Here is a 27,932-nt window from a genome sequence, read left to right as displayed (position 1 = left end):
ACTCGGTTGTGGAGGGCCGGTGTCCTGCTGAGTTTAGCTCCAACTTGCTTCAACACACCTGCCAGGAAGTTTCTAGTATATGAAGTAAGAGCTTGATTAGTTGGTTCAGGTGTGTATATAAAATATGCAGGACACTGGTCCTCCAGGACCGAGTTTGGACACCCCTGTTTTATAGCATCATAAAATAAAAAAAGTATTAAAATATAAGAAGGAGAAGCCTTATTTTAAAGTATCCAATAATCTTAATGCTGTCCTGGAGAAATAAATGAGCTATTAAAGAGGTCCAATTTTTGATTTCGTCACATGTGGTTGCACCATCACAAAAAATGCCTTAAAATTTCTTAGGTGTTTTTTTTATTTTTATGTTTTGATGATATGTGTTGAGTGGTTATGAATGTGAGAGCTCAGTGCTTGAGAACAGGCTATGATCTCACTGAGCAGATTGCTGTCCAGATTGTGTCTCAAATTTGCATGTTTATAAATAGTGTGACTATGTGACACAGATTACATTTGCATGACCATTTGATATGTTTGCCTGAAGTAAGCACAGCATTTTTTGAAATGCATCAGGTTTGTGTCTTTATGTTTGAGTCAGTTGTTTGATATTGTCATCAAAGAAGTCGCAAACTTTCATTCACAACCTACACAGCTGATTTGAATGCCGATTGAACTCGATTGAATGGGTGTTATCAGTGGTCATTAGCTAATAGATATGGGCCAGTAGGGGCCTTCTGCGCCTACTAGTAGTTACCATCCATCCACATGGTTAATCAGCTATAGATCACATACGGCTGCGGCCGGAAGTTAATGAGAATTTTTATATTATTTAATAAAATTCCTATAATTGTATTTTATTAATGTCTACCCCTACTCCATCACAGTAATGTAAAAACAGATCTGGATCTGGAGTCTTCTCTATTAGTATTGTTGATTAACCATGTGAATGAATGATAACAGGCTTCTGAGCCTACTAGTAGGCGCAGAAGGCCCCTACTGGCTCATATTTATCAGCTGATAACCACTAATAAAGTCCATTCATTTGAGTGATAACATTCGAAGCGGTTGACCTACAGGTTTCTTATATGAGAAATTAATATTTTTATCAAAGTGAATTTGGATTGTTTAAAAAAACACTCCACCGTTTTTTAAGAATTTTTTTTTAAGTATAAATATACAATTTTCCTAGGATTTAAACAGTTGACTTGAACCATTTTTTTTTTTATTTTAAGCCGATTTCTTGTTCTGGCAGGGTCACTTTTAGCTTAGCATAATGAATTAAATCAGATTCGACCATTATCATTTCGTTTAAATTTTCAAAAAACTGTTTTGCTTAAGTCTTTTATAGATACATTGTGTAATAAAACCGAGGGAAAATTAAAATTGACCATTTTCCTGTGCCTGAATGCCTGAAATATTTTACTGTATAAAACTAACAGTATATGTAACTTTTCTTTTTTTTTTTTTTTTTACCTGTAATGAAAAATGATAAAAACAAACAAACTCTAAGATTTGATTCCTCTCATTATGGGTGATGTTTTCATTCAGTTTATATTACACTAATAATGAATTCAAAATGGTTAAACAGTGGTTTAAAATAACACGTCTGTATCAAGATAATGAAGGAGATTCTGAAAGCTTTTTTCAGTGTTGAGATGTAAAATCATAACACTAATTGCTCCGCATGGTACACTCCAGAATAGAAGGAAAAAAAAAATAAGAGCTTGGTACTATCACTAGCTAGATTCCTGCTTGTGGTATCATGGGATCTCTTTACTTTTATCTCTGCATAATAATAATTAGTGGGAATGTCTTATTTTAAAAATAAAATCAGCTTTTTGATCATTTTTATTTTTGGAATGAAGTGTTTTTCTTTTCCAACCCCTTTTTAAATCAAGGCTACATACTATATGCCCTAATTTGGGAACTTCAAAGGTTTGCTTGGAAGTTTGCGTACAATAAAATATTTTATTTAATAATGATTTATATATTTGTGGTGAGGCTGACTGTATATCACCAACAAATAGTCTGGCCGTTCATGTTATCATCCATTCAAACACAGATTGGCAACTATAAATATTCAGTTTGTCACATGTAGAGACTTAGACAGATGTAGAAGAAATGTTAAAGATGTTTTGTTCATCAAGAGGAAACATAATGCGTTCAGGCATCAGAATGACATCTGAAATCACTGGGATGAGATTAAATCTGCAGAATGTACTGTAAGCAAATGGCTGCATGCTATACTGTAATCTACAGCAATATTTCAAGACACTCTGAGAAAACCTACCTCCAAAGATACAGTGCTGTTTTACGTATTTGTGTAAATGCTTTTAGAAATATTGTCATACTGTAAATGGATTTATTCATTAATTTTTATTTCAGCTTAGTCCCTTTATTAAAGGGCCATGACACCCCCTCCCCCACAACCCCCCCACACCTTTGGTTCAGGTCTACCTTAGAATTTTTTCAAAAGACGCATCAGAATGGGCATGGAGCTCCGTGAGTAAAGGGCAGAGTGGGCATTACCAGCAGGGGAGAAGGAGGGGAGCAAACAACTGTTATCAGTTAACTTACAAAATGAGACCCAAACCGTGAGGAGATGCATGATTTTATAGTTTACCAAGTTAAAATGCAAAGAAATAAACAGTGATTTAAAGCCCTGCTACATTTGTTATTCATAATTTCATATACACGTAACCACAATTTAAATCATTATAAAGAAAATCATGTTCATATAAACACTATAAATGGGGACTTTTCCCTCAATCCCCAAGTTTGAATAGGTCTGAATGCAGACTCAGTGCAGCAGGTCTCTCTATTTGAACCATTAGCCCTGCTGGTAATCTAGTGGATTTAGGCATCTAAATGTGAACGAACTCCTGATAAAAGACAACGTCCGCCATTCTTCAATTCTCGTACTGCTCTCCTGACAAAGATGCTTAATTTGAATCTGAAATTAGCTGACAAAAACTCAAAATTATCCTGTTTTTCCAACATTGTCTTAACTGTTGCTCAACACACACAAATCTGTTAAAATCCTCAAAAAAGTACTTGAGTGTTTTGTGAACCTTTAATCAGGGGTTGCCATGGTGGAATGATCCGCCAGCCAGATTCAGAACATGTTATTAAGCAGCAGATGCCCTTCTAGCCGCAACCTGGGAAACACCTATACATTCTTGCATTCACACACATAGAGTACACTACGGCCAATTTAGCTTATTCAATTTACCTATACCGCATGTCTTTGGACTGTGGGGAAAACCGGAGCACCCAGAGGTGACTATACAGTTTTGTTTAACATTTTTCAACATAGAATTTTTGTCTTGTTTCTAGTCCAATATCTACATTTCAAACTGAAGATAAGCTTATTTTACTTAGCTGAATTGCTTGTTTTAAGGGAAAACTCACTTAATTTTGACCCATTGCTTCAGAAAGTGATAACAAAATAACATCTTGCTAGGTTAAACATTTTTGATATTTGGAATAGAAACAAGAAAAAGCTTTAAGCAATAAAAGCATTATTTGCATTGTGATTATTTAATTTCTGTACCTGAATACTGTATGACTTAAATAGGCATGGGACTATAACTGTCTTCAAGGTATACTGTGGTTTGGAAAAGTCAAAGTTTTCTGCTATACCGTGCCTACAATATATGCAAGTTGTTTTTTATGTTTTTTTTTAATGTTTTTTTAGGACAACTGTATCTCCAGCAGAAAATATATTTAAAGATGCAATTTTTTGAATTGTAATGAAATCTGTTTTAGACACTAATAAAAACAGCAGAAGTCATTGATTCATTTGAACTATTTAGCCTGACATGTTTACTGCTCCAAAATATTTGTAATGTTTCTCAAAATAAAATATGTGCTCAAAGGGGATTTTTTTTATGTTTTTTACCCTGACATTTAAAAAGAACATATTTTAGAGCAGTAATCACAATATTATAAAAACCGTGAAACTGTAATATTTTTATCCAAGGTTATCATATACCGTCACAATCTTATATCGGCCCATGCCAAGACTTAAACCATCTGGTTAAACTGTATTCATGTTGCAATATATATCACCAAAAAATTTTATATCACAATATCAGATATTTTACTTTATCGTGTAACCCATAGATTATTTTTTATTTAATGATATTGCAAATTTTCTACTGTGAATATATTAAAACCTTTGGAATAGTTTGTGCAGTGCTCAAACAACTCATCAAAATTTGAAAATTTTTCAGTTCATTTTTATTTTTTATTTTTTTGTTGAATCCTCTCATTCCAGATTTTCAAATAGATATACTGTATCTTGGCCAAATATTATTTTATCCTAAATAAGTTTTGTGAATGCTTATTTAAAGAGCTTTCAGGTGATGTACATTACAATACACTTATAACTAGTTTTGTGGTCGAGAGTCACATTTTTTCTAATCACCTTTTGTGTTTAAAATTGCTATTTCCTAGCTTGCACATCGTTTTTCAGCTAGCTTTGCAGGTAGCTGTCTTCAAGATGCTGCCACAGATCTGCTGGATTTAGCTTGTCTTAGTTTGTTCTGTGTCTTCATGTCTTTCAGGCAGACTGAATGATGGTGAGATCAAATCACTGTATGGTGCGCTGGCTGTTGTCAGACTCCTAGTGCATATAGAAACCTGACTGAATTAGCTGCAAAAATAATGTTTGCAAATACAGTATAAACAGTTTTTTCCGTTTGAAACTATACGGACAAAGTTTGAAGTAACTGACTCAAAACCCAATAATAATGAAATTGTGTTTTGGTGTCTGTTTGAAGGTATGGCTAGTTATGGAAGTATAGATGCTAGAATAGTGTGGTTTCCACATCAGGGAGTGAGACTACTGATGAATTGAACACCAGACTGTATATAACATTGCAGAGGAGCAATGCAGCTTTTATCTTTATTATGGAACAAACAGTGTTGTGTTTATGTAATCATCACAAAGGAAAGTGTAGTCTGATAAGAAGGTGTTTTATGTGTGTGTGTCTCAGTGGGGAAAGTCGGCTTTATGTTGGAAACAGCGGTTAAAAGCCACCTTCCAGCAGTGTGGTCAGTCATGCAAAATGTGTTTAGCTTTAATTGTGTGATGAATTAATTCTTTAGCTCTGCAGACGTGAATGGATTTGTTGCCAGACTTAAATACTGGAAATTCAAGCAGCTATTCATTAAAGACTGCTCTATATGGCTAGCTTAAAGTTTCCAACATTGATGAAGTCGTCAAAATCAGGCTGATTTCTTTACAAGGACTAAACAGTGCTTCAGTTTCATAATCAAACTAAAAGTCATATTGTCTAAATATTAGAACTTGTTTTGTATAATAGTGCATTGTTATGTATAATAACTAACTTAATATGGAGATTTCTTCTCTAGTACAAAAATCTTTGTGATGTCATGAACTAACCAATTATCAATTTTTAAAAATTCATGCAGTTTTTTTCCTCCTTCAATAAGGACAAATGACATTTTATAGAAAATGAGAGCTAAGACAGATTTATGTTATATTCATTCATTCATTCATTTTCTTGTCGAATTAGTTCCTTTATTAATCCGGGGTCGCCACAGCGGAATGAACCGCCGTTATAAAGGATGTTTATTTATTGATAAAAATATAAAGCAGTATGTACAAAGCAATTATTTTAAGCATATGTTTTCTTTTTTTTTTCTGCCATGATTTTTGGGGGTAACTGAAGTTCATTTTCAAATTTAAACCAATGCAAGTGTGATTTAAAAATAATAGCTACAAAAAAATATTAGATCTAGCTTATTGGTAAATAGAACATGTGATCCTTGCGGGTGATCTGGTGCTCGTAAGCACCATGTTGGTGACCCCTGTTCTAGGCTGTAGTAAAGATGCTGAAACTTGAGCTTTACCTTGACAGGAAAAAAGTAAAAAAAAGTATTAATTTAAAAGTATCTCCCTGATATTTATTTTAAATTCAAAAAATATTTGACAATATTTTCATTTTTGATCAGCCTCGATGAGCATAAGAGTCTACTTGTTAATTGTTGATGACTGATCAGTATACCATAGATGGTTTTGTATTTGTGTTTTGCCACATTGCAGCACTGAATGTCATTAATGAGATAAATTCACAACACTTAAAGGGATAGTTGCAAAAGAAGTTATTTAGAAAAATGCTGAAAACATGTAACCGTTGCCCTCCAATTATACTATTTGTTTTTCCTACTATGGAAGTCAATGGTTACAGGTTCCTAATGTTTTTTCAAAATAATTTATTTCATGCTCAAAAGAGAAAAGTACTTTGTTGCAGTAATTCATCTTGAATCCACAGCACATATACATTTGTAATTACGTTCATGTCTATCTGCACACTTTTGATTATTAATAGCAACCTGTACATATATTCATCTATTGTAAATCTCTGATCATAGTTAACATAGCCTGTATAAAATGTTCATAGTACATCCATCTGTAAATATCACCATAGTTTTTCTATAATACACATAACTTATATCTATATGCCGCACTTGCTGCTATTGCACTCAGACCTAAACAGCATTTTGTTGTCTTGCACTTGTACATGTGTAATGACCATAATGTTGAATCTAATCTAATATAACTCAAGCAGCTTCAAAAACACCTGAGACAGAAAAAATAATAAGTAAAATGAGTGGTCTTTTTTCTTTAATTCATTGCTACACTCTAAGAAATGCTGGGTTATTTAAACCCAAATTGGGTAAAATATGGAATAACCCAAACATTATGTTAAATTTGGTCCTTGTCAATTAATTTAAAAAATGTACCTTGCATTCAGTCATTTTCAGCTTAGTCCCTTTATTATTCCGGGGTCGCCACAGCAGAATGAACCGCCAACTTATCCAGCACATGTTTTACGCAGTGGGAAACATCCATACTCGCTCATTCACACTCACACACTACGGACAATTTAGCCCAATTCACCTGTACCGCATGTCTTTGGACTGTGGGGAAAACCGGAGCATCCGGAGGAAACCCATGCGGATGCAGGGCGAACATGCAAACTCCACACAGAAACGCCAACTGACCCAGCTGAGGCTCGAACTAGCGACCTTGTTGCTGTGAGGCAACAGCACTATCTACTGCGCCACTGCTTCGCCAATTAATCCAACAACTGGGTAGAAATAACCCAGCATTTTTTAGAGTGTACCTAAAAAACTTTGGACACGTTATGTGTGCTTCTAGAGAGGTGATGCAAAGTGGTTATGTAAAAATAAAAAAACAGACTTTGATGACAATGAAAATACATGATAATACAGTTTATATGATACATATTTGCATATTTATATGATAGTCGGTTTCTCTATATCAGAGATGCTCAAACTAGGGCCCGGTAACATTTGATTTGGCCCACCATACCATGGGAATAGAGGGAAAAAGATGGGGATGGTTTCAAGATTGTCCATTCTAATTTAATGCAACTCTTTGTTTGTTTATTTGCTAACTGTTTTTTGTTAAAAACTAGGTGAAATTTTTTAATTTTTCAATTCTTTTAAAGTACATAATGTCACACGACAATGCAAGAACTTTGGTGAGTAATGAGTATTCGGCATTGAACTGCACTATGGTATAAATGTGATTGTAAATGTTTTTTTAATGCAAATAAGTTATACTATATTAATAAGATTAAAATAATAATAATGAATACTACTACTACTACTAATAATAATAATAATAAAATAATAATTAATATGATTCAAAAATAATGTTTTATTTATTTTGAAATAATATAAAAAAATTGAAAACTAGCCATGACAAATTCAATGTCAGTTTGGTATATTTACCTTCGTCCCACAGCTCTTAATGATATTTGGTTTTTGGCCCATTATGAAAAAGTTTGCCTTGCTCTATATAGTTATATGTTTTTTTCATTTAACATGAGGAAATAAACTACACCTTGAATAAAATGAGCTTGTTTTCGCTCCATGTAATCTGTTCCTCTGCCTACTGATTCCTTTTTTCATCAACACTGGCACTGCAACATGGTTCCTGTGGGCTTTGAAACTCAAAATGAATGTAGACAGACGTTTGTTTGTACATGACTTTGATAAATGGTTTTTCACTTCATGTAAAGAAGACAAACAACATGCAGAGGAGGGTAACACTACTGCTGTGTTTAATTACTGCACAGCACTTGCAATCACAGCAATAAACCTGTCCGGCGCTCCAGTCTAATGAACAAAGATCAAAGTTAAAGCTGTCCAGCAGGGCTTTCATCCCCTCTGTTATTGCAACTCATCTAGGAATCGTCGGAAATATTTATTGTGCCTGTCCACTGTCACTCACTCACTTCAGCAGAACTGAGGCCTTCAGAAATGACAGATGGCTAGTCAGATATGCTTGTATATCACTTAATATACATCTTTTTCAATTAGAAATCAAAATAGTAATAAGAAGAAATAACATTATTTGTTATATATGATTTTATATAGTCATTATGGGGATATTTCACCCAAAAATAAAAATTCTGTCTCATTTGTTATTCATAAAGGGTCACGAAACACCAAAACACATTTTCCCACATTCCTTAAAACACTATTAGGACACATATCTTTAGCTAACTAGTGAAAATTGGTTGTTTTTGTGGTGTGTAGAGCAAATTTGCTCTTCCGATTTGAAAAGAAACTTTGAAACTATGTCACAGCGATGAGATCATTGTGTAAATTCCAGCGTGGGGATTAGCTGCCTGTACCAGCCTGTACAAAGTCACATCATTGAGTTTTCAGCACATCTGTTCATTAATTCATCAGAAAGACTTGGTTCGAACGGATCAGCACGCTCTATTGTAAACAAGATGCAAAGTGTTCCTGAGTTTAGAACCAGCAACTGCAAACGCTGGATCACCTCGTTTTTTAAGGCGTGTTCTAGACACGGTGAGTAAATTGAGATCATAAGATCTCAATGATCGAAGGGAGTATACGGATAGAGCAAGTCAGTAATTATTTATTAATTTATGTTATTTAATTGGAAAAAAAATTCCAATATCTTGCAGCCCTTGGTGGAATGATAATAGACTAGAGGTCTCAAGATAATTTTTAGAGGTTATGATGTCAGTTCTGCACACTTCTGTAGAACTCATAGCTGCATGATTCTGGATGAACTAAGGATCACATTTTTTTATTTAACATTTTTTGTTAGATTTCATGATTCTCACTTTATTCTGAATAGACAGCTTAACAAATTAACACATCGTTTTTTAGAGGTTCTGATGAATTTTAATGTCCTGCAGTCTATTTGAAAAATTATATTATCACATAATTTCAATTCATTTTTTTAAACTCAGTTTGAATGAATGATTCAGTGACTCATCTCAATCATCTCCCTCATGTAGTAGTCAGGACAGGACACTGATCAGGGAATAATACAATTTAATGTCTGCCTCAGTTGCACAATTCTTTTAGTTCACTGTAATGTTCATCCTCTAAAAAGTCCCACAGTGCACCTTTAAAATCAGAGGACATAAATTAGGCTCTAAGGATTTATGTTTTATAGAAGCATGACAAATAAATCACATAAAGTAACTCTCCACAAATAATGATGTGCAAATGATGTTTTAAGAAATAAAACTTTATAGGATTTGAAATGAACACTCATAAATTCATCACATATGGGTGACTAGCCAATTCTGACTTTGTTAAATTACAATGTCCAGAAAAAAAGTGTTATAGTCTTAATCAGTCATTTGCTGTAGTCATGGAAAACAAATGTATGTTAAAGAGAACAACTACATTTAAGCTTGACTTTGAGCTCGTAAATTTGCATATATTTATACATACACAGCTAAACTGCACACAAACTGAGGTTAAAAATATGAAAAAGCATAAAGGACCACACAGTTGATCAAAATCAGTGAAGTTAGTTTAAAATCAAGAAACTTACATTGTCCACCCATGCAGCCCTGAAGTATGCACTGAAAAAATGACTTTTGCTGCTTCTTTAAACTACTTATTTAAAATGAGTTGAAAACAATTAAATTCATGTTTATTTTTTATAGAGCTTTTACAATGTAGATTGTGTCAAAGCAGCTTAAAATAAGTTATAGTAAATAGAAACTGTCAGTCCGTTTTTCAGAGTTGAAGTTCAGTTAAGTTTAGTTCAGTTCATTGTGGTTTAATTTTCACTGCTGACACTCCAAACACTGAAGAGCAAATTCATCGATGGGCAGCCAAGTAAACCACTGGCGAGGAAGAAAACTTCACCAGTTGACAAAGTGAAGAAAAACAATTTCAATAGAAAAACCCACAATTCTTGAGATTTCTTTTGGGACAACTCAATAGTTTAATGTTCAAGCCAGTTAAATGTGTAAAAATGATTTGGTTAACTGAATACATCTGTGCTTGCACAACATAAAGGTGTTAAGTAAAACTCATCATGTTTTACAGTGTGGATATTAGCATAGTCCCAAAACCTGAACTTCTGGTTATCTCTGATATTGCAGCACTGGTATATTTTGTGTTCTGTTGTATGAAGGGCAACACTGAGTTCAAGTTCTGGTGAGCACGACTTGATGAAAAAGAGGGGGGAAAAAATCAATACTCTTGCTGTGGATGGGTTGTAACAGGGCCTCCCTGAGTGGAGTCTGTCACACTGTGCTCTTAGAGGAAGTGCTGACCACAGAGGTGTCAGACCACAGCAGGCACAGATATTACCAGAAGATTCTCCAAAACCATGTACAGGGATATTTCAACTTCATTTAAATGCTTTTTTTCTGCCTTATTTACAAAAACACAGCTCTTAATGTCCCAGTTAAAGAATTTAAATTGATTATGTGCAGATTATACAGAGGCGGCAAGAAAATTAGCTTACGTCTTATTGGATGCGGATTCAGATACATTCCAAAATTTCATCTATACCACTCGTTTGGCCTAAAGCTAGATCAAATCGTAGTCCTTCGTCTGCTCACAGTCTTGTTTGTACAGCTACAACCGAGAGCTGCCGATGATAATGAAGCCACCAATATAGATGGTTCTGTCACTCATGATTAAGTGCCATGTCATGCTCGGAGTAATTGCCTTAATTAGCTATTGAGCAGTTTTCAGGGTTAATGGGACAACAGGTTGAAATGGAATGGAATGTAGCTCTGCAAGCTAATGATTCGACTTTCATCTTCTCTGAAATGATTTGATTAACAGTGGTGAGAAACAGATTCCCCTTGTTTGTTATTACAGAATCAATTTCATGGCTGGGTGGACTTTCTCTGACACTGTTTTTGTTGGCTGAGAACAGTCCTTACTCAAAGACCATTGAGCCATCAGACAAATTCTGTAAGTATGGCTTCCTCTGAGGAAAGAAAACCATCTTCTGTGCTTTTTTTTTTCCTCTCGGTGTGTTAACAGTTTCCATCTCTCTGCTGTTTGTTTCCTGAAGACAGACAGCTCAGTCCATTAAAACTTTTGGATAATGCTTGCTCTCTCTTTCGGTGGGATAAATCTGCTCTCTGGTGAAATATTTGAGGAACAGGACATTGAGGATAATTATGTAGAGAATATGCTGCCAAGCTCTAAATTAATGGACTTTTGAAATTGCGCACTGGTCTGAAAAGGCTGATGAGAAATTGTTACACTGTTTCATTGCAATGTATATCTGACACGTAACATTACATGCATTTCTTAGTTTTTTTTGTATCCTCTTAAAATCTCAGCATAAAGTGATAATGATATAGAAGTCAAAACAGATACTGTGACAAAAGTGCTATATTTTCAGAGAGTAAAAAGTGATGTTTGTGACTGCAATTAGGGCTGCACAATAACATCAAGTTTGCGATTTAGCAAAAGCTGTGATGGTCATGCACATCTTTTCAGGGAAGCACGGATGTGTGATCAGTAGTAAATCTCCTTTGAAGGCCAGAGGGTGCTCTGACACTGAACAACAAGATACACCCTGAAGAATTCCAGGAAATTTCAATGTGGTGATGTCACTGGCCCATGACTTGGCTATTCCTGCTTGTTGTCAAACTGTTTTAATACTTGTAACAGGAGGCAATTGAATTATATCCTAACGTTAAAACTGTTTTAACATTATTCATCAATATGTAGACATTTCAGGATTCTCGGAATATGGAAATGAAAAATGTAAAACAGGAAGTAGGTTTGGACCATTGTTATTGTTTACATCCCTCAAATGGTCTATAGTGGTTGGTGAATAAACAAAAAATTTAACAGCTTTCATTGATTCAATTCATGATTAATAAACACAAAACAGCGTATGGTTATCTGCGTTAATATAATTTGCTTGATATTAAAGAGCACATATTTTACCCCTTTTTCAAGATTTAGGAGAAGCCTTTAGCTGCGTCGACTTAAACAACCGACTTATCAAATAATACCTGCCTTGAGAATTGCCACATTCACCATCGGAAGGTGCTATAATCACTCTCGTAGGAGAATTTTGCTTTCACCATCCAAAATAAAAAAAGTTAGTCAACATGTGCGTCCGATAGCTCCGACCCTTCCGCTACGTAAGCAAACCTGCGGTCGTTGAGTGCGTGAAGTGTCCATCATTCAACACTTCATTTAAGCGGCTGAATGAGTGCATCATCCAGGTAATCAAAGTGCACTTATTATTTTTAGAGTTTTCAGTGTAAACACAGTACTTACACTATTTATACTACAAAATGGCGTAGAATAGTGCATAAGTATGCGATTTGGGATGCAGCTCTAGTGTTTCTAGAATAAGTCTGTAAAGTTACAGCTCAAAACACGCATCAGATTATTTGTTATACCTTTTAGAAATTTGGAATTTTCTGCTCTGAACACAATGTAGCTGTTTTGTTGCCTGTGTCTTCAATGCTCGCTGCCCACTGTTCCCATGTGCTTGTCAGAGTGTGCATCAATCTCCGCCTCGGCTGCGTCAGATAAACAGTATAGTGACAAACATGAAGGAAGCAGATCTTGTGTAACGTTTGTGAGAAATACTACAGTAAACCTTTCTCAATCCTTATTTGTTGTGTGTTGTGGAGTTAATTCAAACCTTTCTGCTACGATGAGTCACACACAATGTTGTTACAAAGCTCTCACACACACAGACACACACACAGGATGTGTATTTAACTTTGCACTGTTTTTGCACGGCAAATGTGACATGATACACGTTAATATCCACTTCTGTATGGACATCCATTATGTTAATGTACAAAGTAAACCCAATTTAACGTCCACAAACCAGGACTGAAGCGTCGTCTTTTATCATTGTACTGACACGTGACTGTGGTGATTAGTAAAGCTGAAGTAAATCACTGCAACTCATTAACATGCACTGTTTAAAAAACATTTTAAACTTGTAAAACTCATTCTTGATCACATTTGATGATGACTGATGATCACAGAGAGCTGAACAGATCTTTTAATCCCAGTTGCTTTGCGCACTTCCTGTTTTGTTGATATAATTATAAGTGTTACTACAGAGACATGTTAATACGCGGTTGTCAGTCAATGCGGTGGGCGGGGAAACCACACTCTACGTCACGGTGTGGTGGACCTCAAAACGGGAGAGATTTAGATTCTATTTTAATGTCAGGAAATTTGAAAAGGAGACTAATTGTCTTTATATCACCCCAATATGACTGTAAACACATTATACCTACACACAGTTCTGTCCAAACAGCTTACAAAAGATGATTCATAGAATTCATAGATGCCCTTTAAAGTATGTAAAGATGCAATTTCTTTGTCATTGCTTACAATACTATGAAATATGTTTGTGAGTTTGGAGTAAAAACTTGTCAAAAGCAGTATTTCTGTGTGATTTGAAAAGTAATGTTAGCAGCGTTTACTACAAAGGGCCATAGTTCACTGAGAAGCGATGTCAAACAACTACAACTGTCATAACCACAGAATGATTATCTGCAATTTAAATATCGCATGATTACCTGTACATCGCATGAAGTATTTGGCATGCCTTGTCAATAAACTATGGCGCTGTGTAGAAAACACTGCTCCATCTGAATGCATGTGCTGGAGATTGACTGTTGGTTACACAACCAGCTTTACTGACAAATGCATACAAAAGTCACATGCACCTAATCATGCAGCCTTCACAGAAATCATAAATGTGTTTATGAATATGATTTCATTTTATAAATCATAAATTCTTGCTGAATTTGTCCAGTGATCATGTCAAACACATAAGAATTTTTCTTTGTGTGTTCACTTAAGATGTTTCTTGTTATTTAATTATTTTTTGTATAATAATGTCTATCAGAAATAACTTGACAATAGCATTTTGCTCTACAATGTAAACGAAACTCACCCCTTTAGTAAAGATGAACTATGAAGCTGTTGCATATATTTTATAAGATGTACTGTATGTTTCTAAAAGTAACTTGTTGCTTGGTAAGTTGCAAGCAGCAGATGCACACATTAGAAGGGATTATGCTAGAGGGAAGATGTCGACAGTGTGGGAGTATTTCACCGTGAATAAAAGAGGACGCCAGAATTGCATTTTGTAAATGATTTTGGAAAAAGAAGGATATACATATTTTTTTGCTGTTTTTTTCTTCTTCTATTTTTGCTGACACATAAAAATTTATATTTAATAATCATTAATATATAGAGATTATTGGCTTCCAAACATAAAGAGCTACTGATTATAGGGTATAACTTTATTAGTTTTTACCTTTCTACTTGATGACCTCTGGCATCAGCCAGTAATTTTGCATTCATTCTCTAGATATCTTTCACATCTTTTACAGAACATTCTCTGTAAACTCTAGAGATGGGTGAGCATGAAAATCCAGTATAGATCACTAACATCTTATTAACTTATTATTATTCTTGACACTGTATTGCACAAAACGTCTTCCCCATTCTGTTAAGTGTGTGAAGAAGTTTTAAAATGTCCTCTGTGTGCAAAGCCTCACCTTCAACAGCTTATTTTCAGCCTTATGTCTGCCTAGTCTCTCCTACATTAATATTAAGACTTGGCCTTCACAGGCATTGAAAATGCAATTTCCTCTTTAGTCTTGGGGCAAGGGGGGTGATTATCAAAAAATATGCAGATAAAATATATGAATGGCAAAATAATAGAATAAACATCTATAAGGGCGGCATCGTGGCTCAGTGGTTAGCACTGTCAACTCACAGCAAGAAGGTCACTGGTTTGAGTCCTGGCTGGGCCATTTGGTATTTCTGTGTAGAGTTTGCATGTTTTCTTTGTGTTCAAGTGGGTTTCCTCCAGATGCTTCGATTTCCCTGACAATCAAAAAGACATGCTATAGGTGAATTGGGTAAACAAAGATCGGCCGTAGTGTATGTGTGTGTGAATGCGAGAGTGTATGGGTGTTTCCCTGTAATGGGTTGTGGCTGGAAGGGAATACGCTGCATAAAACATGTGCTGAAATAGTTGGTGGTTCATTCTACTGTGGCAACCCCTGATCAATAAGGTACTAAGCCGAAGCAAAATGAATGAATGAATATATAAAATGAAAGCATTTAATAACACAGCAGTGACTGACACTTTATCCTTGTCAGAGATGAAAACATAATGGTGAGAATTGAAGGGAGATGAAAAATGAAGTGTTTGAATTGAACTGCACTGTCTCTATACCTTTTTTTATTATTATTAGAAAAAAATTGCATTTACTTTAATTTGCTAAACAAAATTCTAATAATTTAGACTTTATTAACACCTCCATAAAGCTTTAATAAGCCCGCTTCAACACCTTAGCTTAGCTGATATGAAAAGTGTTGGGAGAAATATTTTACAACCTAAAGTCAATTTTAAATAAGCAACTAAATGTGCTCCTTTTTAAGAAAGGTAATGTGAAAGTATGTGTTATGTTATTAAGTGTATTTTTAGAATTATATATCGCAGTATATGACTTTTTTTTTTTTTTTTTTGCCAACACTGAAAAAAACTCTCATGATGCACTAAAAGAAATACGCAGTGTGATTGAACCAGGGCTCATATAGTTATTCTTCAAGTGAAATGGCTATTCCACTGCAGTGATGACCATTCTTTTTTTATTTCGGTTTCCTTAAAGATATTTTATAAGAGTCATTTAAAGCACTAGATACAATTAAAGTGCCCGTATTATCCTTTTTTATTTACCAGAGATTTTTTTCTAATAGGTGTACAGTTGAAGAAAAAAGTCTTAGCCCTCTTGTAAAATTAGATTTTTTTTTTGTCAAAAATATCTGGGTGCTGTGAATGAAGAGAAGGTTTTACACATTTAACACATTTTAAATGATTATTAACTAATTTATGATAAGTAAATTATTTTGTCTTTGCCATGATGATGGTATCTAGCATCTATTATTCCGCTTGGAATTCAATTTAAGGGCTTAACTAGGTTAATTAGTTTATTTTAGGCAAAACAAGTGGTTTGGTCTGTAGCCAACCAAAAAAAAGAAAAAGGAATTTCTTAAGGCGCTAAAATATTGACCTTAGCAGTTATTAATAAAAAAGGACATACTGTGGAAACATAAAAAACCTTGCTCTGTTCTTCATTCTTGTGGATTTCTACTGGTACAGATTCCTAATAATGAGTAGAGGCTACAGCAATTGTCTTTGACCAGCGCTAGCTCATCAGCTTTTACTGCAGTGATTTCTGCTTCAGCAAGTTGTTCTGCTCTTCACATATTTAAGTTTTCACATCTGATAGCTGTAGCTTTTAGACAAGCAGAGGCTTGCAGGTAAGTTCATTTCAACATTTTGCCATGAGAGAAGTGCTGTTGCTCCCGTCGGCAATCCTGACAGCTTGCGAAAATGAACACGAAGCTCATTGTTAAGTCCTGGCCGCGTTTTGAGGGACAGGCATGTGGAGCGTTGTCCAGTTTCTGCAATTTTATGGCCTGTCATCTGCCTATGTACGTCAGATCTGTCATCTCGATGCCAAACAAGCGATCTAAATCTGGGTTCTGGATACATGAGTGACGAGTGTGAGTAATGAACGACCTCAGTGTGACGTTTCGTCTGAAGCTCAATTGAGCAGATGCACCGAACACTGCAGGATTCGTCTGTGTCCATCTGCTGTGATGCCTTACACTTGGCAGGTTAATTTGGCTCAGAAAGAACACTTGAAAATTTAATGATTAAGGACACAACTATAAATCTCAGCTTTTGGAGATATAAAAGGTAGCAAATTGAAGAAAAGAAACACTTTTCAAAATGTCAGAATGGTAGTGCATATTTATGCCTTGATTTTTTATATATAAACTTCTTTCATTCAGTGTGGATAGTATGTTATGAGGAGCGTGAGGGAAGCTTATTTTAAGCAATGTGTACCGTATCTGTATTTGGTTCATTGAGCACTTGTGTTTACAGTATTTCACTGCCAGTAAATTGTTTCCAAATTATTTTTGCCATCTGTTGATTACAATGGTTGCATATGTGTTGCTCAAGCTGTATATTTTTAGTGGATACTTTTCAAATCCAACCACATCCTGTGACAGCTATTTAAAAACAGGGTATATTTCAGGTGTTTAGTAAAAAAAAATACTAAATATATCTACAAAACATTTAACCATGTCTTGTTTTTTTAATCAGGTGCAGACTAGCTGTCATACATACACTTTTAAAAGAAAAAAAATGAGGAGAACTTTAAAGATTTTGGCTGAGATTTGCTTGTCTCAGCACAAAACTCTTTTGGCATTAAAAACACATGCTGCGAAAACAGCTGTGAAAAGGTATTGACATTTTTTTGCGGCTGACCTTTATGCAAATGCATTTGTTGGAGTTTCCCTTTTTAGTTGCGAGATTTATGAGAGGAGATCATTTAAACAAATGAAACAACATCATTTTCTTTGCAGTGAGCGCATGATTTTATTCAAAATATTTTACTGAGCACAAACTTTCTGTAAAGAAAGCAGTTGCCAGCAAGAATCAGGTTCAAACCAGACTGGCATTTAGGAGTTTACTTATTGCATCATGGCTTTTTACCACATACATAATTATAGGGACAAGCAATATCAATTTGAGATTAACCTGTTTTTAAATTCATCTCTTATAATCCATTACAGTGTACATAATAATAGTTGCAGCAAGAAGATAAGCACAAGGACAATATTAAAGTGGTATTAATACTCAAATACTGATTTCATTTTCAATATAATCCATAATAGAGACAAAAGATAGAAATCAACAGTACATGAATCACCAAACTAAATAGCTGTGCTCAAAATATTTGAATTTTAATACTTTATTAGCTCGCCAACCACAACCACAAAAAAAAAAAAAAAAAAAAAAAAAAAACTGTTTAGCAGTGGTGGATCTACTATCCGTAGCTCTCTCTAATGTTGCTGATAATTCTACCTAATATAGTGACTGTGTATTAAAGAATGTTACAGACAATAATATTGTATTATTATATTATATTATATTATATTATATTATATTATATTATATTATATTATATTATATTATATTAAATTTTATATTATATTATATTATATTATATTATATTATATTATATTATATTATATTATATTATATTATATTATATTATATTATATTATATTATAAAAGAACCAACAAAATCAACAGCAAATAATAATTTAAATAATGTTTTGATGAGGCACTATAGCTTTTTGTTGATCCAAAGTTTTTTTTTTTTTTTTTTTTTTTTTTATAATTACAAACTGCAATGTATTGACTGAAATCATGGCCTTTTGAATATTAGCCTTTAAATAAAGCCAAATCATAATTCCTTTTTTTTTACATTTCAACATTAGAGTCCTCTTGAAATTATAATTAAGACTGGTGGTTAGTTGCATATTATATCCGCATATAAATTGCTGGAGGCTTTAAAATGGATGGCTTATTTGATATGGCAAATTTCTTCAGACATTATACACCGAATGCATTAATGGAGGCTTAAGAAGTCAAATAAATCATAGAAAATACATTCTATAGCTCCCACATGAGACGTACAAGGAAGATATTTTGATGCAGAAGCAGCAGAGTCATTGTAGAAAGCTGTCCCTACTCTGCACAAACATTTTCCTCCTTTATTTAAATTTTATTTTTAAATTTTAAATGTATTTTCTTATTAAAATTACTGTAGTGTATTATTCTATGAAAGGACAGATCTAGAGAGAATCTACAAAACACATATCACCGACTTCATCAATCCACAGTTCATGTCACCAAGTAGGAGTTCATGTTATTAGTTTGTGCAATTTGTTATTTGGGTCTGGTTCTTGAATCTGATTGGATGATAGCCGTGCGATATTCTGTCAGTAACAGCACTCGTACCACCTGTTCACACACAACACAACAACAATCTGGTAGTGATTGCACTGGTTTTCGGGGATAATTATTGTGATATCCTACTTGCAGCAGAAAAATACTGTAGACTGTAATAGACTGTAATATAGGGAGATATCTCTGTGGACGGATGGCATTTCATGCCGTTCAGCCTTACTGTGCGTTCACACTGAAATCTGCAAGAGCAATTGGAATGTAGAAGTCCACCACTTGAGAGAAGTCCAGAGAACACAGGCCTTTGAACTTTGGTTCCAACCATAGTTATTCCCAAGGGTTTCATTATTGCAGGCGCCGGATTTCTAGTTATTGACGATGTTTTCTTACAGTGACAAACATAAAAAGGTTACTGACGAGTTCCTGCATTAATCATATATCTTATAATCTTATATTTTGAATATATATGAATCTCATGGGACAATTCAAAACAGTACTGCTGCTTCAGAATATTTGGACACATATTGGATAAGTAGAGCAAAGCCACACCACATGCAACTTGATCTTCCATTGTTAAATTAATTTGATAAAAAGTGCGCAAAATTTTCACGCTAGAAAGCATGTTTTATGCGGGAATGTAACTTATTTGCTGATATGCAGCAACAGCTCCTTTAAATACGAGATGAATGTAGCGAATTTTGACGCTCTCACCAGCGGAGCTGAAGGCAGACAGCGTTGTTGCCAGGGCAGTGATAATCTTAAAATGTGAGCAAAATCACCAGTTTTGTCATCACTTTAGACATTACGCTATAGAATCATTTAAACAATAGCTCTAAAGTGACATTGGTGAATTAGTAATGTCTTCTGCTGTTCTGATGTCAGTTAGAACTCTGAAATTTTAGATTATTAGCTATTGAACATTGCAGTTTAGCTTAAATGAATTATGAATGAACACTTGTTGTAACTTTAAGCTTAAATGACTTATTTACATATTTATATATGTAATACATTTAATACATTTGTTTGTTTCAGAGTGGGAAAATTATCCATCTGACCTTTCCATTACCAAAACACTGGCTGTGATTCATTTTTAGTGTCTCAGAGGATTGTTTCTAAAATGATCAAATCATCCAGACACATTTTGAATAAGACATCTCAGCTTTTTTGACTTCTGAACTGTGTTGATTCAATCATACATCAGCCAAACCCAGGTGTCAGTTAGAAATTAGCATTTTGCAGAGCATCTCTGCAGTTTCTATGGTTACATAAAAAGATAATACATTCATTCAGTGATGTTTGTCCTGAGGAAAACATGAAGGTTGTTTACAATTATCATAATGACCATAGCCATTTTATTTAAATTCCTTAAATATGGAGTCGCTTCATTGATTGATTGATTGATTTTCTAAAGGGTTGATTGATGCAGTTGATGATAAGTTGTGTTCATTTTTAGTGGTTGGGGACGTCTGTGGCATAACCTCCAATCCAACTAGAGGACTATTGATTCCAGTCCTGCTCAAGATGTTTTATAGATTGTTGGATTAAATTCCTCTCTGCTATCGATTATGGTTTTTGAGGGCAGCACCGACATGCAGTTTCTCGAGGGCATCATCGCAGCGTCTGAGCGTGGATCAATTTCGCAGCAAGATATTACGTATCAAATCAATTACCGGAACATTTGAGGGAAGTAATCTGATTAAACTATTAATATCTCCAGAGAAAGATTGGGGCGTTTTAGGTAACATCTGTGGAAAAGTCCTACAGTTGAGTCCACGTATTTTCTATAATTACACACAAATCACAATCATTCCTGGCAGGAGCTGGGAAGTAAATGTCACAGAAGCTATAAAATGGGAAATAAATAAATATACGAAGGAAGGAGAGATGCAGGTTAGAGCTGAAAATAGGAGAATATATCAGCGGTGGCATTGTTGTCCTGCTGACTGTTAGCTGAGATGTTTTTTTTTTGTGTGTGTGTGTAATGAGGTAAGGAGGAACCATCACTGTTGGCTCTTGGCTTCCTACACACACACACATCTCTCTCATGAGAATCATGCTGTGGCACCTCATGTGGCGGCAATGCAAGCACATGGCAGATGCAGAGACAGTAGTGTTTTACTTCCATTGAAATGCAACTATTTTACCCTGCCGTTTTGAACTGTTTGCATTAGGGACCAATTTTGTTTGTTGGTTGTTATTTGTTTGAGCGTGCACATGTGACACACGTTGTGTAGTATGCAGAGTTTATCAGCGTTTTTTTTTTTTTTGGTGTGTTTGTGAGATTGTGTTCGGGCTGCGGTCCAGCTCTGCAGGGCTGTGGAATCATCCAGGTCTCCAGCATGCATCAGGATTATCTCCCGCTTACAGGAGAGGAGATCGGCGTCACAGCGCTCTGCACTGCCCAAGGCCATCAAACTCTTACTATCATGCAGCACACCATCCTCTATCATCACTGTACATAAATACCGAGATGAGCTGCAAATTATGTATATTTATGCATACAGTGTTCACACTTGTGTATTTGAATGGATCGTCTGAGCAGAAACATTAATTCATTGAACAGCACCTGAAAAGTCAATGATTGGAGTTTGATGGAGTGTTGGATGTTGTTCTCCACTACTACTAATTAGCTGATTATTAATAGTTAGTAAGGTAGTAGTTGGGTTTAGGACTGTTAGTATGGCTGAAAACTAAATTCGAATTCTTAAAATTTCTCAATCCCAGTCCTTAGACACAACAACATGAAATGTTATGAAATATTCACATCTCGCGAGTTGACGTGTTACATATCTGCAACGTAGGCTCATTATGAAAATGTCCCCATATACATTTCTGGAGATGGAGAATTATGTATAGCCAGAAGTATGCATGGCTCCAATTCCTTTTTAAAACGAATGCTACTGGGCAGTATGACACCATTCCTTTTCTCGCTTACCAGTTAACCTCTGTATGGACGGCTTTCCCACTGTTACCAGTTTGTCCAGTTGCTCACCATTTACATCAGCGGACTTGAGATGCAGAGAGGAGTTGACCACGGCAACAGGGTTCAAGTCTGGTGAAGAACGGTTCCAGAAAGAGTGTAAGACCAAAAGAGAAGCCAAAAAATAAACAAGTAAAGAACAGGGTGAGAATGTGGTAAAATCTGAAAACGTGGTAAAAATCAGACGAGGGCTTTTCTTTTTCTGGATTGCTTTTTAAAATTTTTGGTTGGGTTTATGAAAGTGAGTGGGCGGGTCAAACAATACAGTTGGTTAGGTTTAGGGAAGGAAGAGGGTGGTTCAGTCGATCAGTCAGTCATTCAGTCAGACAACAGTCAGTCATCAGCGGCCTCTGGTGGGTTTACGTGAGAGCTGCAGGCACAAATGACACTAATGGGAGAAATTTAAGGTGTCAAAAAGTGTACACATCAGCCTCTGGTGCATTCGTAAAAACAAAAACTGCAAAGAAAAAAAAAGTAGCTCCTGGGACATATTTAGTGCTCTTTAGAAAATTGTATAAAGGTAAGTTTTCAGAATGAGCCTGGGTTGGATATCTGGTTTCTAGCATTCTAGATATTATTTCTACCTTTAAAATAGGAAAACTCAAAATTCTGAATTGTCTAAAAGGAAGGATAACAACAATTAACAAACTATGACTGTTAGATTAATGTGTCTCGTGTGCCTCTTGCCTCTAAAATGGATGCACTTGACATCCAACTTTTCTTATCTTTTTGTCTGCCTTGCTGTAACACAGAGTTGTCTTCACACCTATTAATTTGTTCATCATAGTTATAGTTGTGGTGTGAATTCCTCTATTTTCATATTATATTTAATATTTAATCAAGTACATGTGCTAGCTAAAATGTTACATTGAATAAATTATGCAACACACCCATATACAAGAATCCTTTTGATGGGTGTGTGTGTGCCTTTCAGTGCCACATTTTCCCCCCATGTGAGATTGTGCTCTTTCATCATTAATTGAATGAGAGTAATTAAAATGTGAGGCAGCTAGAGTTAGGAATTCATGCTGTGACAGCCATTAAAGCCTATCTTTGAAATAGGAAGGGGACTGAAAACAGTGCGTTTGTAGAAACCCGAATATAAATCTCTAAACTAGGGATGGGAAGATTAACCGATATGTATCGATACGCGGTTATGCGCGTTCACGATGCGAGTGCATCGGTTGAGCAGCAGAGGATGAATGAAATTTTGGAAGCAAATCGAGATGCATCGGTTTTTGCGAGATGCATCGATTTTTCCGAGATACAGCTTATATTTTTAATATAGAATGTATTTTTTATTTATTAACAAGTGTTGTCAACCTGTTTTTGGCGCATAATTTAATCGACCTACATAAAGTAAGCCTTAGCAACGGATTTGCGGATGTGCACACACTACAACTCAGTGTATCAGGTGTGCGGATGAAGCTAGTGGAGCGCCCTCAGAAAGCGCGAGAAGCAAAACAAACATTTTATTCCCCACTGAGTTTTAAATCTAAAGTATGGCAAGCAACATTATGGATTTAAGGATGGACGACATGACAGGACAGATGCAATTTGCAAAATGTGCCGCGCATCTGTAAAATACGCGGGCAGTATGACTAATCTGATATCTCACTTGAAGCGGCGCCACGGTGTTGTTGTGAAAGCATCTTCCAGTGTTTCTGCATCCCTGGCTTTCGCACTGCTTCAACCAGCTCCAAAAGTGGTGAGAAAAGCATTGAAAGTTTTTTTTTCCATGCGCAACAGTTCTGCTCGCTCTACGCCAATAACGAATGCTATTGCATTGTTCATCTGCAAAGATATTCAGCCTAGTGTCACGGAGAACGAAGGTTTTAAACACCTCCTCCTGTTAATTTTTATTTAATTATAATAATAATAATATTAATAATAATAATGATAAAAATAATTGGGTGTCACAGTGGCACAGTGGGTAGTTTGACCACCTCACAGCAAGAAGATTGCTGGTTTGTTATATTTTTATTAGCCTGTTGTTTACAGTGACAGTGATGTTTCAACGCAGCATAACACTGCTAGTTCACGACCTTAAGTTTTGAATAATCAGTGGCAAAATATCTTTGTAAAACTTGTTTTCATAGTTGAAAAGTTAAATCACAATTCTTGTTGTGCAATGCTAATTTTATTTATGTTGAAAGAGTGCAAATATATACATATTTTTTTAATATATATTGCACTTATACATTCTGTTTATCTTGAAAATACTTAAATAATATGTGCTATATGTTCTAAAATGGCCCTCTACTGTAAACTGACACTCTGGCTCTGAGAGAAAAGCCAGTTTGTAAAAAAAAGTCTTGGTTTTGCTTGGTTTATAAATAATCAAACTCATTCAATGGCACAGCATCCTCTTTCACATCATCTCATAAACTTGATCTAATTAGTTAGTGCTGAAATATCGCATCGTATCGTGATATGGGTGTGAATCGTATCGTGTTGCATCGCAATATGTCACAAATGTATCGCTAATATATCGGATCGTATTCTTTGTATCGAGATGCGTATCGGATCGGCATTATAGCTTAGATGCCCAACCCTACTCTAAACGTATCTTAGTAATCAGAGGACTGATTTCACCCAAAGTAAACCTGGCAGCCGAAATAGACTGCGTGGTATTGGACATGTCAGTATCTTATGCGAATACAAAATATGTGATGACAGACTCTTTAAATCCACAGTTTGTGAATCAATAACACCAGATGAGGAAGGTGTTTCATTATTCACAGGAAAACAATGTCACTTATTATGTATACATCTCTGGCTTTTGGTAACAGGTGGTGAACGTTGTGACACAAATTCTAATTAGCTTGTGGAAGTGGTTTGGGGAATGTGATTTGTTGGAAATCCTAGCTCTCTTTTTGTAGACTGCAGAAAGTTCGCGACCGCAGTAGGAAATCAAATATGAGTACTAGATTTTTCTGGGGAAGGGAGGGAGCTGTAGAGAGGTAATCCAGTTTTTGCGACAGAGAATGAAAACGATCGTTCAGCTTCAGTCCCCAGTAATCCCCAGAAATAACAAGCTTATGTACCAAAGCTTCCATAATTTTATCTGGAATCTTTCATAGTGTGGCATTAGAATGACATCAAAGCTGGACCAGTAATACATGGCCAGCAAATCGATAGACAGATGAGCCATATTAATTCTTGATATGCCGTAGAGTGCCTGATATGCTGGTGTTTCTGGCTCAGGTAGGGTTTTCCTAAGATTATTGGCCTTGCACATATCACACTGCTTTGAGTATAAACTCTTAAATGAGAGAAAGTGGAAGTTTACTTAATGATCTGACAAACCCTAATTAACAAGCAGACAAACCAAACCTTTTTTTTTGCAAGATAGTGATGCCTTCTAAAGTGACTGACAGCCATCTCATAGCAGATTGTCAAGATGAAGGCCAAACCACGACCCTTTCAGCCACAGCACAAGTTGGTTATTCCAAATCTATCATATTGTGAATTCTAGAATACTGGATCTTGAGATGATGTAGAGAATATCAATGGACAGTCAGTTTAATGCTGTATAGCTGAAGTTCAGATTTGAACAGGGTAAAGATCTATCTTATATTGATCTGTGTATGTTATGTACATCAGCTGCACTGTAAAAAAAAACAATTTCCTGCACAGCCTTTTTTTGAGTTGACTCAACTTAAATTGAGGGCCTTGTTCATGGGTTGCAAGGTTGCTTGGGTGTTCTGTTTTAGTCTAGTATAATTAGTCTACCGAATATGTATAGTTGAAGTCAGAATTATTAGCCCCGCTGAATTTTTAGCCCCCCTGTTTATTTTTTCCCATATTTCTGTTTAACGGAGAGAAGATTTACAGTGGTGGCCAAAAGTTTTTAGAACGACACAAATATTAGTTTTCACAAAGTTTGCTGCTAAACTGCTTTTAGATCTTGGTTTCAGTTGTTTCTGTGATGTACTGAAATATAATTACAAGCACTTCATAAGTTTCAAAGGCTTTTATTGACAATTACATGCCATTTATGCAGAGTCAGTGTTTGCAGTGTTGGCCCTTCTTCTTCACGACCTCTGCAATTTGACTGGGCTTGCTCTCAATCAACTTCTGGGCTAAATCCTGACTGATAGAAACCCATTATTTCATAATCACTTCTTGGAGTTTGTCAGAATTTGTGGGTTTTTGTTTGTCCACCCGCCTCTTGAGGATTGACCACAAATTCTCAATGGGATTAAGATCTGGGGAGTTTCCAGGGCATGGACCCAAAATTTCAATGTTTTGTTCCCCGATCCACTTAGATATCACTTTTGCCTTATGGCACGGTGCTCCATCATGTTGGAAAATGCATTGTTCTTTACCAAACTGTTGTTGGATTGTTGGAAGAAGTTGCTGTTGGAGGGTGTTTTTGTACCATTCTTTATTCATGGCTGTGTTTTTGGGCAAAATTCTGAGTGAGCCCACTTCCTTGGATGAGATGCAACCCCACACATGAATCGTCTCAGGGTGCTTTACTGTTGGCATGACACAGAACTGATGGTAGCGCTCACCTTTTCTTTTCCGGACAAGCCTTTTTCCAGATGCCCCAAACAATCGGAAAGGGGCTTCATCAGAGAATATGACTTTGCCCCAGTCCTCAACAGTTCATTCGGGATACTTTTTGCAGAAGATTAATCTGTCCCTGATGTTTTTTTTTGGAGAGAAGTGGCTTCTTTGCTGCCCTTCTTGACACCATGCCATCTTCCAAAAGTCTTCGCCTCACTGTGCGTGCAGATGCGCTCACACCAGACTGCTGCCATTCCTGAGCAAGCTTTGCACTGGTGGAACACCGATCCCGCAGCTGAATCTTCTTTAGAAGACGATCCTGACACTTGCTGGACTTTCTTGGACGCCTTGAAGCCTTCTTAACAAGAATTGAACCTCTTTCCTTGAAGTTCTTAATGATCCTATAAATTGTTGATTTAGGTGCAGTCTTAGTAGCGACAATATCCTTGCCTGTGAAGCCATTTTTATGCAATGCAATGATGGCTGCAAATATTTGCCAAATTATGTGCGTGTGTGTGTATATATATACACACACACACAAACACACACACACACACACACACACACACACAAAGTATAAAGCTGATCAATAAGTTGTTACGTGACTTGCAGTGCGCTCGCATAATTCATTCAATTGGGTGCGTCTGGTAGGTGAGAGCATGTCACGCCACACACTTCCATTGGAAATAACAAACTAGTACTCTAGAAAACTCTAGAAAAGACAGGAAATGTGAACAGCCCCTAAAGCCTGCCATCATTTGCGGTCTCCAGCAGTTGATCTTCTTGCACAGACATGGTGGATTCACCTGTTTTATTGACAAATGGGTTCCAGATCCATTCCTTGGCAGTTAACGGGTCCTTCACTGCGTTTTTCAAAGACGTCTGTTTCTTACTCATTTTGCTGCTTGGGTTAAATTTGGACTGAAATAATTTATGATTTCTTGTGTGGCCCTGTAACAATTGATCCATGGACCAGTACCGGTTTGCGGCTAGGTGGTTGAGGGCCATTGAACTACAGGACTTAAAAGTTGAGGTAACTCAAATACTCTGGGTAGTATCTTTACCTTACTATTTTATCTTTTTACAATGTGGGTTTCAATGAGTGTTAAAATGCATTTTAAAGCATCCTATAAGAAACGAGTGATGTAAATGACAAAGTTCAAATTAAAATTCACAGAAAAAATATGTTCTCTTTTTGAGTTTTATGGTTAATGCTAATAATGGTAGATGGAAACACATTTGCAAAAAAACAAACAAAAAAACAACAACTCAATTGTAGTGAATATTACACCAATA

The 27,932-nt window shown here is 35.7% G+C and overlaps 1 protein-coding gene across 2 annotated transcripts in view; it reads left to right on the top strand.

Moving 5' to 3' along the window:
• Positions 1 to 27,932, top strand: part of hs6st3b (heparan sulfate 6-O-sulfotransferase 3b) — a 90,508-nt gene that overhangs the window by 17,578 nt on the left and 44,998 nt on the right. Inside the window, exon 1 of one of the 2 annotated variants that reach the window (XM_073912174.1) lies at positions 23,288 to 23,829. The exons of the other annotated variant lie outside the window; for it this stretch is intronic. The gene's annotated coding sequence lies outside the window, so the exon portion shown is untranslated. Of the gene's footprint in view, positions 1 to 23,287; positions 23,830 to 27,932 lie in introns of those variants that run through there. 2 annotated transcript variants of the gene reach the window in all.

This window comes from Danio rerio, chromosome 9 (genome assembly GCF_049306965.1).
Source record: "Danio rerio strain Tuebingen ecotype United States chromosome 9, GRCz12tu, whole genome shotgun sequence".
In the NCBI taxonomy this organism is placed as follows: Eukaryota; Metazoa; Chordata; class Actinopteri; order Cypriniformes; family Danionidae; genus Danio; species Danio rerio.
Note: the sequence above shows the minus strand (reverse complement) of the source record. Positions and strands in the feature narration are given on the sequence as shown.